The sequence below is a fragment of the Mustela lutreola genome, chromosome 4, assembly GCF_030435805.1.
Source record: "Mustela lutreola isolate mMusLut2 chromosome 4, mMusLut2.pri, whole genome shotgun sequence".
Classification (NCBI taxonomy): Eukaryota; Metazoa; Chordata; class Mammalia; order Carnivora; family Mustelidae; genus Mustela; species Mustela lutreola.
In genome coordinates, this window is record NC_081293.1 from 168,608,597 (window position 1) to 168,624,350 (window position 15,754).

Sequence of the window (15,754 nt, forward strand, 5' to 3'; positions counted from 1 at the left end):
TCTCTGTCAAATAAATAAATAAAATCTTTTTAAAAAATCACAATATTTATAACAACAAAAAATCAGCAGTCATGATGCTTGGTGGAAAATATTCCTTGGTCAGAGGATCGCAGAAATCCCTTTCTTTCTACAGTCTGATGTGAACAACATAATCTAGCAATAAAAATACACATTTCAAAATGTCCACCAATGGTAACTTGAAATAACTCAGTGTGCCTTTTCAGAGGATCTTCTCTCAGTGATGCCAATTATTATGCTGGGTGTCCACATACTGATGTGAATTCAGGTTCCCCGTGTGTTTGATACCAACACAAGAGAAAAGAAAAAATCTGGCTGCTATATTTGATATATAGTATTAGTTATCTATCCATTTTCCAAAGTAAGAGATTCTACTCTTCAAAATCTATTGAAACCTGAAACCTTTTAAACACAGTTAAAGTGGTTTTAAATTACATTCGGCATTCTACTTATCAAAGAAGGACTCCATAAAAATGGAAACACTGACAGTAACTCATTCAAATGAAAGTATAAATGCTAGCAGCTGAACAATCAATCAATATATATTTAGCAAGAGCTAGTAGGTTGTGGGTACTCTGTAAGGAGCTGAACAAAAACTATTTATCACATAAGAAGGATATTACCTTGTTTCACTTAATATCACTGAAATTCAGTTTCCTTGTATATAGAGTTCAAATCAGAAAAAGGATGCTATGTTTCTTCCAAGTCTTGGGTTCTTTGCCCCCAAGTACCTACTTGGCCAGAGCTTAGGTGCCATGTGAGTCAATTCAAATTATATGACGTCATCAATGTTTTTATTTAGTATCCTTCCACAGACCCATTGTTCTCCCCCATATTTGGTACACAGAGCCACTTCTTTTCAGATGCCCAGGACCAACATGCTGTCCAGGATTCTCTTTATTTCCCCAATCCTCTGCAAGTCAAGTCTTGGGACACTTCTTGTTTCTGTACCTTCCTCATTCACACTTGATTTTTAACCAATTTTTAAAAGAGTTTATTTATTTATTTGTCAGAGAAAGAGAGAGCGCGCAAGCAGGGAGAGCAGCAGAGGGAGAGGGAGAAATGGGAGAGGGATGTGGGACTCAATCCCAGGACCCTGGGATCTTGACCTGAGCTGAAGGCAGGCGCTTAACTGATTGAGCTACCCAGGTGCCCCCACACTTGATTATTAAAATTTTAAAGTTCAGGTTTTTCTGTATATTGAATATTTTGCCTCCTAATTGCCAAAGTGAAGAAAGATTATGAGAAAAATTAGTCCAATTGTGTTAATACCTAATATGGAATTTATATATTATACTTCCCAGAGGAATTTTGATTTTAATGATGGGTTCTAGGGAATAGACTTTCTAAATCCAAGGGAATATGAGTCCTTTTGTCCATTATTACCAACTATCTGAATGTAGGGGAAATTTTGTTAAATTCCCATTATAACAAGGTGAAGAAAAGACACATGTAGACTTCGCAATGTAAAGGTAGCTGTCTCTATGCCCAGGACTGAGTCATCCTGACATGATGATTCCCTCCACCAAATAGACTTTGCTGGGAGCTGGCATTCATTTTAAGAGAATGAATCCTTTTTAATTATAGGCAACCGCAAATCCAGGCAATGTGCTATAGCAGAACACGGATAGCATGGGATTTAGAACATAACATCAACAGGTGATCAAAAGGCCTTAAATCTTACTTGTTTTGACCCTTCTCTCTCCTGTTTCTCCAGTAAAATTTAGAAACAAAATTGATTATTACTAAGAGGAAGAGATTTGGAGGATGAAAACAGAGTATGGAGTGGGGGGAAACCAGAAAATGGAAGTGGAAAAAATGTTTTCCAAGTTTATTTTCCCTAAAATAAGAATAGAGAAGCATCCACATTTAATTTCTCATTATGGCGTTTCTTTTTTTTTTTTTTTTTTTTAATTTTTTATTTTTTATAAACATATATTTTTTATAAACATATATTTTTATCCCCAGGTCTGTGAATCACCAGGTTTACACACTTCACAGCACTCACCAAATCACATACCCTCCCCAATGTCCATTATGGCGTTTCTTAACCAAGGGTGCCGCTCAGTGTCACTTGGGAATTTTTCCAAAATATGTACCCTGGTAAGCAACAGCCATGGGGAACATCACAAATATTAACTCAAGAGTTGCTCAGGATATGTGTCTTCTGTGGTACCAGTTCCATGCTGTATTCATATGTCATGAGACTGGAACAGTGTTGGCAGCAATGTGGAATTTCAGTGAGGAAAATTTCTTAACAAATTTTATCTGCTTTCCATGAATTGAGTGTGGTTTGAGTCACATACATCAAAGACCTGAATAACTAACAGGCAATGAGTTAGACATAAGGATTGGTGCTTCAGCAAATACAGCATTGTAAATTAAAAAAAATATATTTTTGAAATCTGATTTTACTCGTTCCGTCCAAACTCCATCTTTACTGAAATACTGTTCCCACTGTGAAGAATGCTGCTCTCCAGAATCATAGCATGTGGGATATTAACTTCTTGTGGGTACCATTTACTAAACCACTCAATTGCGAAAACTGTCACTTCACTGTCCAATAATTATGGCTTTTCCTATTCAGCATATAGTTGATAGTTTACTTCCAGAATGTGAATTTTTCACCTTTTGTCTCCAGTAGCTATAGCTGTTGAATTTTCCATTATAATCTAAACCTAAAGGACCAATTTTTAAAAAATTCTTAATATCCCAAGGCACTTTGCTTCTTTAGACATGAATATTAAATAGGGTGAAAGCTTAAAACCCTTGGTGGCAAGTCCCGTCAAGAGAGGCCACATGAGGACATTCAAAATACAACTAGCCAACTCACATTCTATTGTGGGATTAATTAGCTGTGAGCTACGAAGTCAGTGTTGTAGGAGAGGTACTTTTCCATAGAGCTTTTGTCACATGCTTCTGCCAGGTCCATTTTTTTTTCTCCAGTTTCAAGCCATAGTTTGAGGAAAAAGCAGCTGGATGTGGTGGAAGGAACCGGAGACAGAGGAGGAGGGCTCTGGATGATCCCACTCTCTTTACATTACACCTTGCCCAGACAGCAACTGACTAGTTACTTCGTCTGAGAAAGTCGTTCTCTTTTTCCAGATTGACACCATTAGAGGAAGCTATTCTTAACCCCCGGATCAAGTAAGCTGGCTAAAAATGAAAGTGAAATCTTTTAAGTTAGAAAATTTTAAACCATTGTCAGTTTGGTAAGAAGAAAGAACGAAAAAAAAAAAAAATAAAAAACCACTCTCCATCTAGCAGAGAGGAAAAAACTCTCTTCTTTTCAAAATCTTATGATGTTTTTTCAGTATGTTGCTCAGAATTGAAAAAAGGGCTCATTTCTTGACTATCACCATGATTTTCACTGAGATTTGTATTCAATGATGCCTGAAGATCACACATAAACCCTGACACTAGGGTAGGCTAGAGCCTGCCGTCTGAACTATGAAAAAGGGTGATTGTAGATCCATCAGAAGGCTAATTAGAAAGTCTTTTACTGCTCTGGCCAGGCAGCTGCTCTTGGTTTTGGCTACTTTCTTTGGGCATGTCTTCCCTTTTGTTCTATAACTTGATAGACTTTATAAAGTGCTGGAAATTTTTAAATGTATTTTCTCTCGAAATTAAAATAATGTGGTACAAATGAGGTTATTGAATAACTATGTGTTTTTCTGAGCCACCAATTAGCATTGGTATTTTTAAATTTCTATTAAAAATATTTTTATATTTCTATTCTTTAATTTCTATTAAAATTTATTAAATTTCTATTAAAATCCTATTAAATTTCTATTAAAAATGTATTTCCATTTTTTAAAAGATTTTATGTATATTCGACAGAGAGACACCATGGGCTGTAGGGAAGGGCAGAGGGAGTGGGAGAAGCAGACTCCCTGCTGAGTAGTCCCAGGACCTGGGGGTCATGAACTGAGCCAAAGGCCGACCCTTAACCAACTAAACGACCCAGGTACCCTGACACATTTCTATTTCTATCAGACCATGTCAATTAGGATGATTGTATTGTGTTTCAAAACTTTCAGTAATCTCGTTCAATAGTTAAATTTTTTTCTCCTTTGAATACAAGGTTGGAATTTATGACTTTTGGGCTTCATAAAACTCTGTATGTTCTGATTTTGTTTGTTATAGAGCAGGTTATTTCCAAGGAGACTTTAAGTATTGTTTGAGTCCTAAATGTTTACATTCATTGCCGATTTCACGGGTTTTTGTCATACCCTATTCATGCAGGCATTCATCTCTAAAATCCACATAGTTCCCAAAAACTACAGTAATAAGAGTAAGTGATTCAATTATGGATTCCACTGACAAAGAATCAAGCCAAACTACATTGTAATTTAATTGAATTATTATGACAGCTAAGATATAGTCAACATGTAACATAAAATTATTGATTAAAATATAATCACAATGATTGTGAAACTGCTTTTTTGCTTTTTGAAATACTGTCTTTTCTTGAAACGAATGTGTTTAACTATTGCCTTGAAAGATATTAGGTATTCTGTGAATGTATCTACATTAACCTATTTTTTTTTGTTGTTGTACATGAATCCTAACTGCCTTCAAAAGGCCTTCTCTTTTTAGGATTTGGAAGGCATTTAAGACACTAATGATGATGTGGGGCACCTGGGTGGCTCAATGGGTTAGGCCTCTCCCTTTAGTTCTGGGATCGAGCCCCTCATCCGGCTCTCTGCTCAGCGGGGAGCCTGCTTCCCTTCCCCCCTCTCTCTGCCTGCCTCTCTGCCTACTTATGATCTCTCTCTCTCTGTCAAATAAAAAAGTAAAATCCTTAAAAAAAAAGTTAAAAATAGAACTACCCTATGACCCAGTAATTGCCCTACTAGATATTTATCTGAAAGATATGGAAATAGTGACGCAAAGGAGCATATGCATCCCAATGTTTATAGCAGCAATGTCCACAGTAGCCAAACTATGGGAAGAGCCCAGATGTCCATCAACAGATGAATGGATAGAGAAGATATGGTATATAGACACAACGGAATACTACACAGCCATTGAATGAATGAAATCTTGCCATTTGCAACGATGTGAATAGAACTAAAGGGTATTATGCTATGAAAAACAAGTCATTCAGAAAAATAAATACCATATGATTTCACCCATATATGGAATTTAAGAAACAAAAATGCATGAGCATAGGGTAAGGGAAGGAAAAATAAAATAAGATAAAAACAGAGAGGGAGTCCAACCATAGAGGCTCTTAACTATAGGGAACAAACTGAGGGTTGCTGGAGGGGAAGTAGGTCAGGGGATGGGGAATTGGGTTATGAGCATTAAAGAGGACACTTGATGAGCACTGGGTATTATATGCAACTGATGAATCACTAAATTCTGCTCCTGAAACTAATGATACAACATATGTTAACTAATTCAAATTTAAATAAAAAATTAAAATAAAAAAAAAATGGCCACAGTGTTCTAAGGCTTACAAGTTAATATCCATGTGGGGGGATTTGTAAAACCTTGAGGATTGTAATTTACTGTTATGGATCAGAAATATTTTTCTCTCTTTAAGCTTATCTACTCAGATCAGGAACCAAGAATCAATTAACTTAACACTGGCCGCATTTTTTCTGTGAAATCTATAACCTATAAAACTATGACCCATTCCTTCTTAGAGATTCCCTTGTCTGCTGATATTCCTGACCTATCTGTCTGAAACTAATATTCTTTACTATTTGTAGATATGGGATTATATGTGTCACAGAACAAAACCAGACCATTTTCCTGGGAGAATATTAAAGGCATAATTATAGCACATGAAGCATAGCTCTCATTTCTTACAGAGACTATCATGCCAAATTAAACATATCTTTGTCATGGTAGGGTTGTAAATTTTTAAAACTTTTTTTTTTAGTTTGAAAAAAAGAATAGAGTCTCACTGAACCTATGTAAATAAGTAGATAGTCAGGAAGTATAGGAACTCAGTAAAAATACTTGGTCTACTGTTTAACTACTGTTTTAAGTAGACCTATAGACAGGACCCATAAATCTATGTCATTTGTTTTTAAGGTAACACACACACACTTAGAGCACACATACACAAGAAAGTATTTTTAAAGGAACCTAATATAACTTTGTATGAATTTTTATGTAAGCATACTATATAACCACCACTTAAATATCAAGACATAGACTCTTTCTAGCACCTTCAAAATTTCTGAATATTCTGAATTCTGTTACCATGAATTAATTCTGCATGTACTTGGGCTTCATGTGAATGGACACATGGAAAAGAGGCAAAAAGTCGTTCATAATTTCTCTTTATTATCGTTTCATTGTCTGTAGACTCTTCAATGTTTCCCTTCTTGTAATTTTATCAATTCTTTTCTAAAAATCTTTTTAAAAGCCAACTTTCAGCTTTTCAAGTTTCTTGTTTTTCTGTTTTCTGTTCCATTGATTTTTTTTCTCTTATTATTTTCTTCCCTCCACTTTTTTTTGTTTAATTTGCTCTCCTTTTCTAAGTTTTTTGAGCTGGAATATTGGAGAATTGACTTTAAAACTTTATTCTGTCCAATAAATGTACTTGAAGTTACAACATTCCCACTTACTGTTACTCTAACTACATACAATGAATTTGGTATGTTGTGTTATTTTCATTTATATCAAATTATATTCTAATTTCCTACATGAATTTTAAAATCAACTCAATATTAGATATGTGCAGCTTAATTCCCAAATATTAAGGGATTTACAGATATCTTATTGTTATTGATCTCTAACTTAATTCTGCTATGGTCAGAGAATATATCAAAGAAGTATGTAGGTGATTGTTTTCTGTAGTTGAGTGATACCGATGAGAAAAGGAATGTCTGAAATGAATCCATGGATTTCAATAGACTAAGTAGTGGCACTTGTTTTTTCTGTCTTTTGTTGTTTCTGATTCAGTTCTTTGAAATGTATTGAGACTTGTTTCATGATCAGCATGTAGTATATCTTAGTGATTATTCTTCATACACTGGAAAAAATATTTATTCTGAAGTTGTGAGTGTTCTCTAAATGTCATTTGGTCAAATTTGTTAATATTTGTTCAAACCTTCTATACTCTTAATGACATTTTTTCCCTTCATGTCCTATAAGTTACTGAGACTATAGTATTAAGTTCTCCAACTATGGCTTGGGATTATTAATTTTTCCTTCTATATCTGACAATTATTATGCTTTCATCTTACTCTTTGTTATTTTCTCCATCTTTTTTGTTTCTCTTTTACCTATTCCTTTTGTATTTATTGAATATGTTTTAGTATTCCATTTATCTCCTATTTTGGATTTTTAGCAATAAATCCGTTTTATTTATTTATTTATTATTACATTTATACTAATTCACATGTAATGTAAGAAACTTACAATACCTGGGCACCTGGGTGGCTCAGTGGGTTAAGCCGTTGCCTTCGGCTCAGGTCATGATCTCAGGGTCCTAGGATCAAGGCCCCCATCGGGCTCTCTGCTCAGCAGGGAGTCTGCTTCCCTCTCTCTCTCTCTGCCTGGCTGTCTACTTGTGATCTCTCTCTGTCAAATAAATAAATAAAATCTTAAAAAGAAAAAAAGAAAGAAACTTACAATACCTACTGTTATTTTTGCAACTATTGTCATGTATTTGCTTCTACATATATTATAGACCTCACATCTATTGCTAGTATCTTAGAGACTCAATATTCTTCTTAAAAATTAAGAAAAAAATCTCTTAGATATACTTATATTTTTTGGAACTCTTCTTTCCTATAGATCAAGTTTTCTGCTTAATAGTATTTCCCTTGAAACTGTGGGACTTCCATGGTGTCATCAAGGTACAGAGTAACAATGCCTCATGGTAAGGTAAGAAGGTTATAGTACCTCTGTACTAACTTAGGAAGGAAAGCTGAAGAGCTAGCATAAGCCTACAGTAAGACAGGGAAGATGTACTTCAGTCCCTGTCAGGTAAATTCAAACTGTTTCTGATGTTCTCTGCTCACTGATAGAAAGAAAAATGCATTATCTGTCAAAATTACTAGATGTGCACCGGTGGCAAAGGTCAATATTGATTTTCTTCTCTAAAGAACCCACTTCTGAAACAGCAGCTACCTTTGGAATTACCATCTGATTAAGCTTCCAATAATCCACTGTCATTCACTATGATTCATCCAGATGAATTAAATAAGGTGATAAGAATTACCACCCCTATATTTTTTCAAGTCTTTGAGGGCAGTACTAATATCTTTGATATATCCAAGAATGCTATTGTTTTATTTCAGTATGATTAAGAAGCTCTGACGGCTTTGACTTTCTCTCGATGATGGTTCTGAAGCTATGGATCAAGGAGTCGGAGTGGGGTTTCTGCCAATTTCTAATTGTACTTATTTAAGTGTTATCATTGGGTACAAAAGTAACTACAGAATGGTGGTACAGAGCCACCGAGACAACTGTAAGAGGACTACATAGCAAAATTCCATTTTCTTCTAAGCACTGATGTTCTTCATATCCAAGGATTTGTGCTACTTCAGAGCCAATCTCCCATAATCTTGATAGGACTGGGTATTTTCCTTTTCCTGGTACTTAGTAACTCTAATAAATAGTTGCAAGTGGAGGAAGATTTATAGTACTATGGTATAGAAGATTTATAGTAAATAAAGATATTTATATCATTAAGGGATCTTCTGCCAATTATATCCACTTTCCCAGTGAGTTAATTCTGGCAATTGCATGGCCAATGTAACTCTCTTTCATGAAATTGAGGTCAAGGTGTTTCTCACCAAACTTAAGGTTGTAATCACTAAAGAGATTAAGTTGTGTTTCCATGTACTTTTCATTTATTCCATCTTAGAGACCCCACAATCCACTAGCCACTAGCAAAGATCCCCATGGATGAAACAGTTCATTCTCTTGTTCCGTCATTGTGTTTGCCATACTAATTCTACTTCATTGTCTCTGGCAGTGAAACACTACCATGAGGATTTCATAACTGCCACTGAAAATGGGGGAGACCATAGTTAGAGGGTGAGTGAGTAGATTGCATAAGATATATTTATTCTAATATGTCAATTTTCCTATATGTTGATGTCCCTCTTATATATAGCATCAAACAATTTTAACTTCATTCAGCATAGACCATAGTTGAATTCTACTTTTAGTTAACCAACAAAGGAACCACTTATAACTGCTCAAGGTAGCACACTGAATCCAGAAACTTTGGTAAATGCCCTCTATTGATAAATTTTGTCTTATCTAAGTATTTGTTATTTTCTCCATGGTGTATCAATCACTGAAAAATCCATATACATATTCCCCATCATTTTTCCAATACAGATTAGCTCAAATATGAATTCTTTTGACATGTAAAATTTCTTTTCTTAGTTTGACTTGGCAAATGGCCCTGTTGAGCATGTTGAGATCTGATTCTCGCTAACAGATTAGAGACTGTGGAGGCATTATAGTGGTAGAGCATAAGGATGGCTAGCAATAACCCTTGGTAATGTTATTAAAGGACCTTCAAATGAGGTAAACCAGACTCTTCAGACTGTAAGATGGGGCTGCTTCTGTTCAGTGCTGTCTAGAGTTGAGGTACTCAATCACCTGAATCCTTCCAAATGTCATTACTCTAACTCCCAAAGCCTTAATTTTTTTTCTAAATTGAAGATCTTATGTTCACATAAAAAAAAAAATAGCTGTAATTCAGTCTGTACTGTAAATCTCCAGCTTATAGCCACAGATTCTGTGTGTAAATCTGAGATACAAGAGATGAGACACTGACTTGAATTAGGAGTGTAGAGCCTTGAGTTTGTCATATTTTCTCTAGTTCTCAAATACAGCTAAACACAGTGAAGCCATCCCAAATTTTGTATTCTTCCTATGCACTATTCTATGATATAATAGTTGCCATGTGGTCAGTCCAAGCCATGCCTTTAACAAGCACTTTATTCCAAACAGTCATTCTTCTTAAGAAACTATTTTGCCACTGGTTGACAGATGACTGGTGTTCTATACTCCCCTCAAACCAGATCTTCATTCCTTCAAATCCAATCAGGTCACATGACCCATTCCAGATTCTACTGATTCCCTGTTTAACAGTCACTTCACTCTGCGGGGTGCCTGGTGGCTCAGTTGGTTAAGCAACTAACTTTTGGTTTTGGATCAGGTCATGATCTCAGGGCGATGAGATCAAGTTATACATTGGGCTCCATGCTCAGCTCGGAGTCTGCTTGAGATACTCTTTCTGCTCCTCACCACACTCTCACTCTCTTAAATAAATAGATAGATAGATAAAGTATTTTTTAAAAAATTCTCTTGACTATCAGTCTGAGCTCAGTTGCAAAAATAAAAAAAATCTGTAATTAAAAAAAAATTTTTTTTTATTATAAGGAGTTTGTGACAAATTAGCACCTTACAAAACAGGTGAAAGTGTTGAAGAAAATGCTCTGGACTAGAGCTCTAGGAATTATTAACTTGAAAAATACCGCAGAATGGACCAGATGAAGAAACATTTACTTGTGACATAATCTGCAAGTTTAGGTACCTCAACTCTATCAGTTATTAGCTTGAAGATGTTACTGCATTAATTGCAATCCATGAAACAGAAAGTTGCTTCTAGTCTGCTTTTACTGAAAGTACGATACCTCGGATGCAATGGATGAATTGGTTAGGAAGCTGCTGCCAGGATCTTAGCCTCCAGAGTTGTACTACCTTTGTACTACCTTTGCTGCACTTGTATGAGAAAATAACATTTCTGTCTGACTGCTACCTCTGTCTCTACTCATTTCAGTTTAAAATCCACCTTCGTGTGATACAACATAATTCATAAAGTCTGAATAACTCCAGAAACCAATCTGCATGGGATTCTGGGACACAGAGTGTTTATCATGGCCTTCTCGATTGCACAGAAGGATACACCAGATGCTGAGCCAAGTTGGTCTAACATATTTGCCACAAACACCATTCTATCTTTCTCAGAATTTGAATTAAGGATTATATCCTTCTTTGTGTAACCTCATCCTCTCCTGATACTACTATACTATACTAGTATAATGATACTATTATTTCAGGTTACCCCTCCCCTCCAAAATTCATCCTTTTCATTCTCTAGTGCTGTCTTACTTTATTCTGTTGACCAGAAAATAACAAAAGTTTCATGGGCCTCCATCTCAGGAGATCATTTCTTCTTCTCCACACAGTTTCGTTCATTTTTCACAATTTTGTATGTCCAGCTCAGTATGCTATTAGAGCTATTTAAGCAATAGTATAATAATACAATAATATAATAGTATATCTAATTGTCTACCAGGTATCTCCAGTTGCATGTCTCTTCAAGTTTCCTAATTTAGTGGAAGGAAAGGGAACTTTTAAACATCCTTTATTGCTCCCATCTTATTTAAAGTTACTCAACTTGTTGGTTACTACATTAAAAACAACTAGACCCCACTTTAAGTTTGAAAAGAGATCAAGCTTTTTTCCATCCCAAGGCCTTTTTATGTGCTCTTCTGAATTTTTGCATGCCTGGTTCATTTGTATCCTTTTAGTCCCATTTAAAATTTCATTTTCTCTATGAAGTCAAGGAGAATTTGGGTCACTTTCACTAAATGAGTAACCACTATTCTCTGTCTCAGAAATTTTTGCCTGCCTCCATTTCCTTTATTTTGAATTTTTCACTTGTTTCGTGTCTCCTCCATTCTACTGCAAGGGGTGAGTAAAAAATTAATCCATTGTGTTCAACACTATAACCCTGGTACCAAGCATAGTACATGGAACACAGTTAATTTTTTAAAAAAGATTTATTTATTTGAGAGAAAGAGAGAGAACTCACGATACAACACAAGAGTTGGGAGGAGCAGAGGAAGAGGGAGAAGCAGACACCCCACTAAGCAGGGAGCCTATCTCTGAGGGGGGCTGGTTCCCAAGACCCCAGGATCATGGCCTGAGATGAAGGCAGACGCTTAATCAACTAAGTGACACAGGCACCCCTAATTTTTAATATTTGTTGGAGAAATGAAAAACAAAAGAAGAAAAAATATTTATTTTCCCAGATATCAACTGCGTGAGACCTATGAAAAATTGTGAAAAAGTTAGAAATTAAGTAATTACTGTAAGCAAGTCTCTCATTAAACTCTAAAGTTTAAACCATTCATTCATCCACTCATTCATCATTTTTGAGAATCTATTATATTCCAGACATATAAGCCTTAAAAAAGGGGGTGGGGGAAATTCAATTTCTGGCTTCACAGAACTTAAATTCTTCTATGGGATATAGGTAAGAAAAAAATTATAATATAGTATACTATAATATAGTATGATAAGATATATAGCATGAGGTGACATAATGTAACATGACAAAAACATAGTATCAGGTAGCATGATAATTAACTGTGTCCATGGATCCATTTTGCTCCTAAGAATGTCAGGGCTGCTATTTTTTAAATAGTATAGATTCTTTCCAAGACAAAGAAAATTCTGAACGTATATTCCTGCTGCTGATTCTATATGATTTATCTCCTTTAAAAAGCTGGCATTTGTAAATATTATTTCATTATTTAATTAAAAAAATTTAATTCATAGTAAACCTTAACAAGTTAGTGTATTGTAAAGTTAAATGACTACATGGAAAACGCATGAAAATCTTAAAACAAATTAATAATTTACTTGCATTCTCTGTGAACTTTAAATAGTTAATCATGCCTAGACTGTGCCTCATTTCAGTGAGTGCACCCCCCTTTCGGGGGTTGGGCTGGTCATACCACCCACACGCTTTGATCATTACCTAGATATGCAGTGGTCATGTCACTAGCTAATTGCCAATGCTACCTTCTTCATTTTTCTTGTTAAAGAGAGATTTTTTAAATGAGCTCAATATATCTGCCTTTTTAACAGAATTATTAATAATACGTACACCCTCATTTATTATTTGGTCTTTTTTTCCTGAGCTCTTCTTTCTTTGATAAATCTGTAAAGCCTGGTAGACTGTTAAAAATCATTTTGCTCTGACTTTACCTTGCTAACCTCTATACCTAAAATTATAACACATAAATACCTTACAGTTTATTCTGGCCTGGAGTTGACCTAATTTGCCAAATTTATTCAGCTGAATTTTAAAACTTAAAATAAAGCACATTTGACCATAAGCAGAATGAGAGAAGACTTAGTTAATGGGTACAGCATGAAAAACGTGAAATAGAATAAACAAAGCATTAGGATCAACAACAACAGAATGCAGTGATTTACATGAAGATCTGGCTGTAAGTTCCCAGAAGCAACTTTTAAGAAGGAAATATGAACATTTAAAAAAAAAAAATCTCTTTCTTTATATTTCCAAAACAGGCATGTTTCACCTGGTGCTAAAGTCTAAAAGATATTTTCCCTTTAAGCTATGATATAGGAACCTTGAATAATTTAAGTATGTGGTTTTCACCAAGTTACTTAACTTTCCTGCCTCACGTTCTTCACCCACAAAATGGCTTAAATATTGTACCTCTTATATATCTTCCAATGTTGGTGAAACAATGAATTATAAAATTGATTTTTCATTCAACAAATGTTTACTGAGATACTAGTATTTCAGGTACAGATCTAGGTACTGAAGATAAGGAGTGAACTAAAAAATAAATGTCTACTCTCATGAGTTCATCCTCTATAGAAAAATAGAGAAAACAAACAAATGAAAAGATTATAGCATGCCAGGTAAGTGTTTTGAAGAAAAATAGTGAGACCTAAGGGGAAGGTGGAAAGGTGTGTGTGTGTTTTGAATAAGCTGCTCAGGCAAAAACTCTTTAAGAAGGTGGCCTTTAACTAGAGATTCAAATGAAGTAAGGGAGAGAAACACATAAAGATCTAGGGAAGAAGGATTTCTGGAAGAAGAAATGGCAAGAATAATGTCCTTGAAGTAAAAATTAAAATAATAGATTTGGGTAATGGTAAAAATGTTAGCCAGCCAAAAAAGAACAAATGAAGGGAAACATGGACTAAGAAAAGGGGTCAGAAACATAGGCTGGGCTAAATGAAGTAGACCCTTTTGCCTATGATAGGGAGTGAAGACTTTATTCTGAATGGACTAGAAACCAATGGTGGGCTTTGAACTGTGCCATGATTTTATTTCCACTTTTTAAAAAAGATTAGTAGCGGGGCACTTGGGTGGCTCAGTGGATTAAGCCACTGCCTTCGTCTCAGGTCATGATCTCAGGGTCCTGGGATTGAGCCCCACATCGGCTCTCTGCTCAGCAGGGAGCCTGCTTCCCCCCACCCCGATTCTCTGCCTGCTTGTGATCTCTCTCTCTGTCAAATAAATAAATACAATCTTTAAAAATAAAATAAATAAATCTACATCCCTTAAAAAAAAAAAAAAAGATTAGTAGGATGGTTCTGTTGAGAACTGGTTGCAATAGAACAATAATAGACCTTGGCATATTGACAAGATGGGTTTTAGAGTAGTTGAAGGGCTTTATCCTGGGAAGACTGATGAAAATTTTGGGAAGGTGTTGAGTTTGCACTGTGTCTTGAGTGTAAATGTGACATCTGATGCTCACAGAGCAGATGTGATGTAAAATGGAGAGGAGTCAAGTATGACACCACGGAGAAACAGGTTTCCAAAGGAAAATCCATAGTTTGGGTTTAGACATTTTAAGTTAGGCACACTCATTATTCAGCCAAGTGAAGGAGGCATGAAGACAGTTGAATATACCAATCTGGAGCTCAGGGAAGAATCAGGACTACAGGTGACATCTAAAGCTTTGGGACTGCATTAACGTCAGCTTACGAGTAAACTTATATAGATAAGAGAAGAAGGTGGAACACTTAGCACTGGGACACTCCAAAATTTAGCCTTGGGGCAGAAGGACAGAAAGAAGATGAGAATCGTGAAGAAGTGACTAAAAGCTAGTATTCAGTATAATAGAAAGAGAGCCAAGGCAGTTAAATACCCAAGAACACATGTGAAAAAAAACTTGTTTCAAGAACAAAGAACCGACCATTAATGAATGTCAAATGCTGTTGAGATCAAGGAAATATACTAAGAACAGACTTTGGATGTGGCAAGACAGGAATCACTAGTGACCTTGACAGTGAAATAGTGAGTTGAAAGCCAGCAGGATATTAAGCATAGGAGAACATGGGAGGTAAGGAAATGGAGACACAAAGCACACACAACTCTTAGGAGTTTGCTGGAAAGGTCTTCATAGTTCATTTGTACTCTTATAAGTTTATCTACATGCTTTTCCCCAGACCTTCCTGCTCCTAAACCTCCTTCTCCTTCCAGGTCCCTCCAGGTCCTAAACAACCATAGCCTATGAGTCTGTATATTCTCATCTGGATTACTCCATTTTCTGTACAACGTGGATGACCAGGTGCTTCATCCCCAAAGCTTTACGTATTGGGAGCAGTTCCTCTCACCACTGTCTTTCAGGGTCACCTCTGGGTTTAGCAGCAGTCCATTCATAAATTAAGTGTGAACTTTTTTCTCCTTTATCCTATCAGCTGGTCATATGGGACTCTGTGAAGCCACAGGTATGAGCAATAAATATGGACAAGAGGTACAAGTACAACATTGGTGGGCGACATGACAGTATACTCTCTGGCCCTGCCTTTGCCTTATCCCAGATGTGCCACTTCTGCCTTACAATAATTTCTGGGCCCACTGAACCTTATGTGTCAGGAAGCCTAACAGAGCCCAGTTCGTGCTGGTCATTTCTGCTACATGGTTGATTCATGTCCCATAATAGATGCTCATTCTCTATTAAAACCCAGG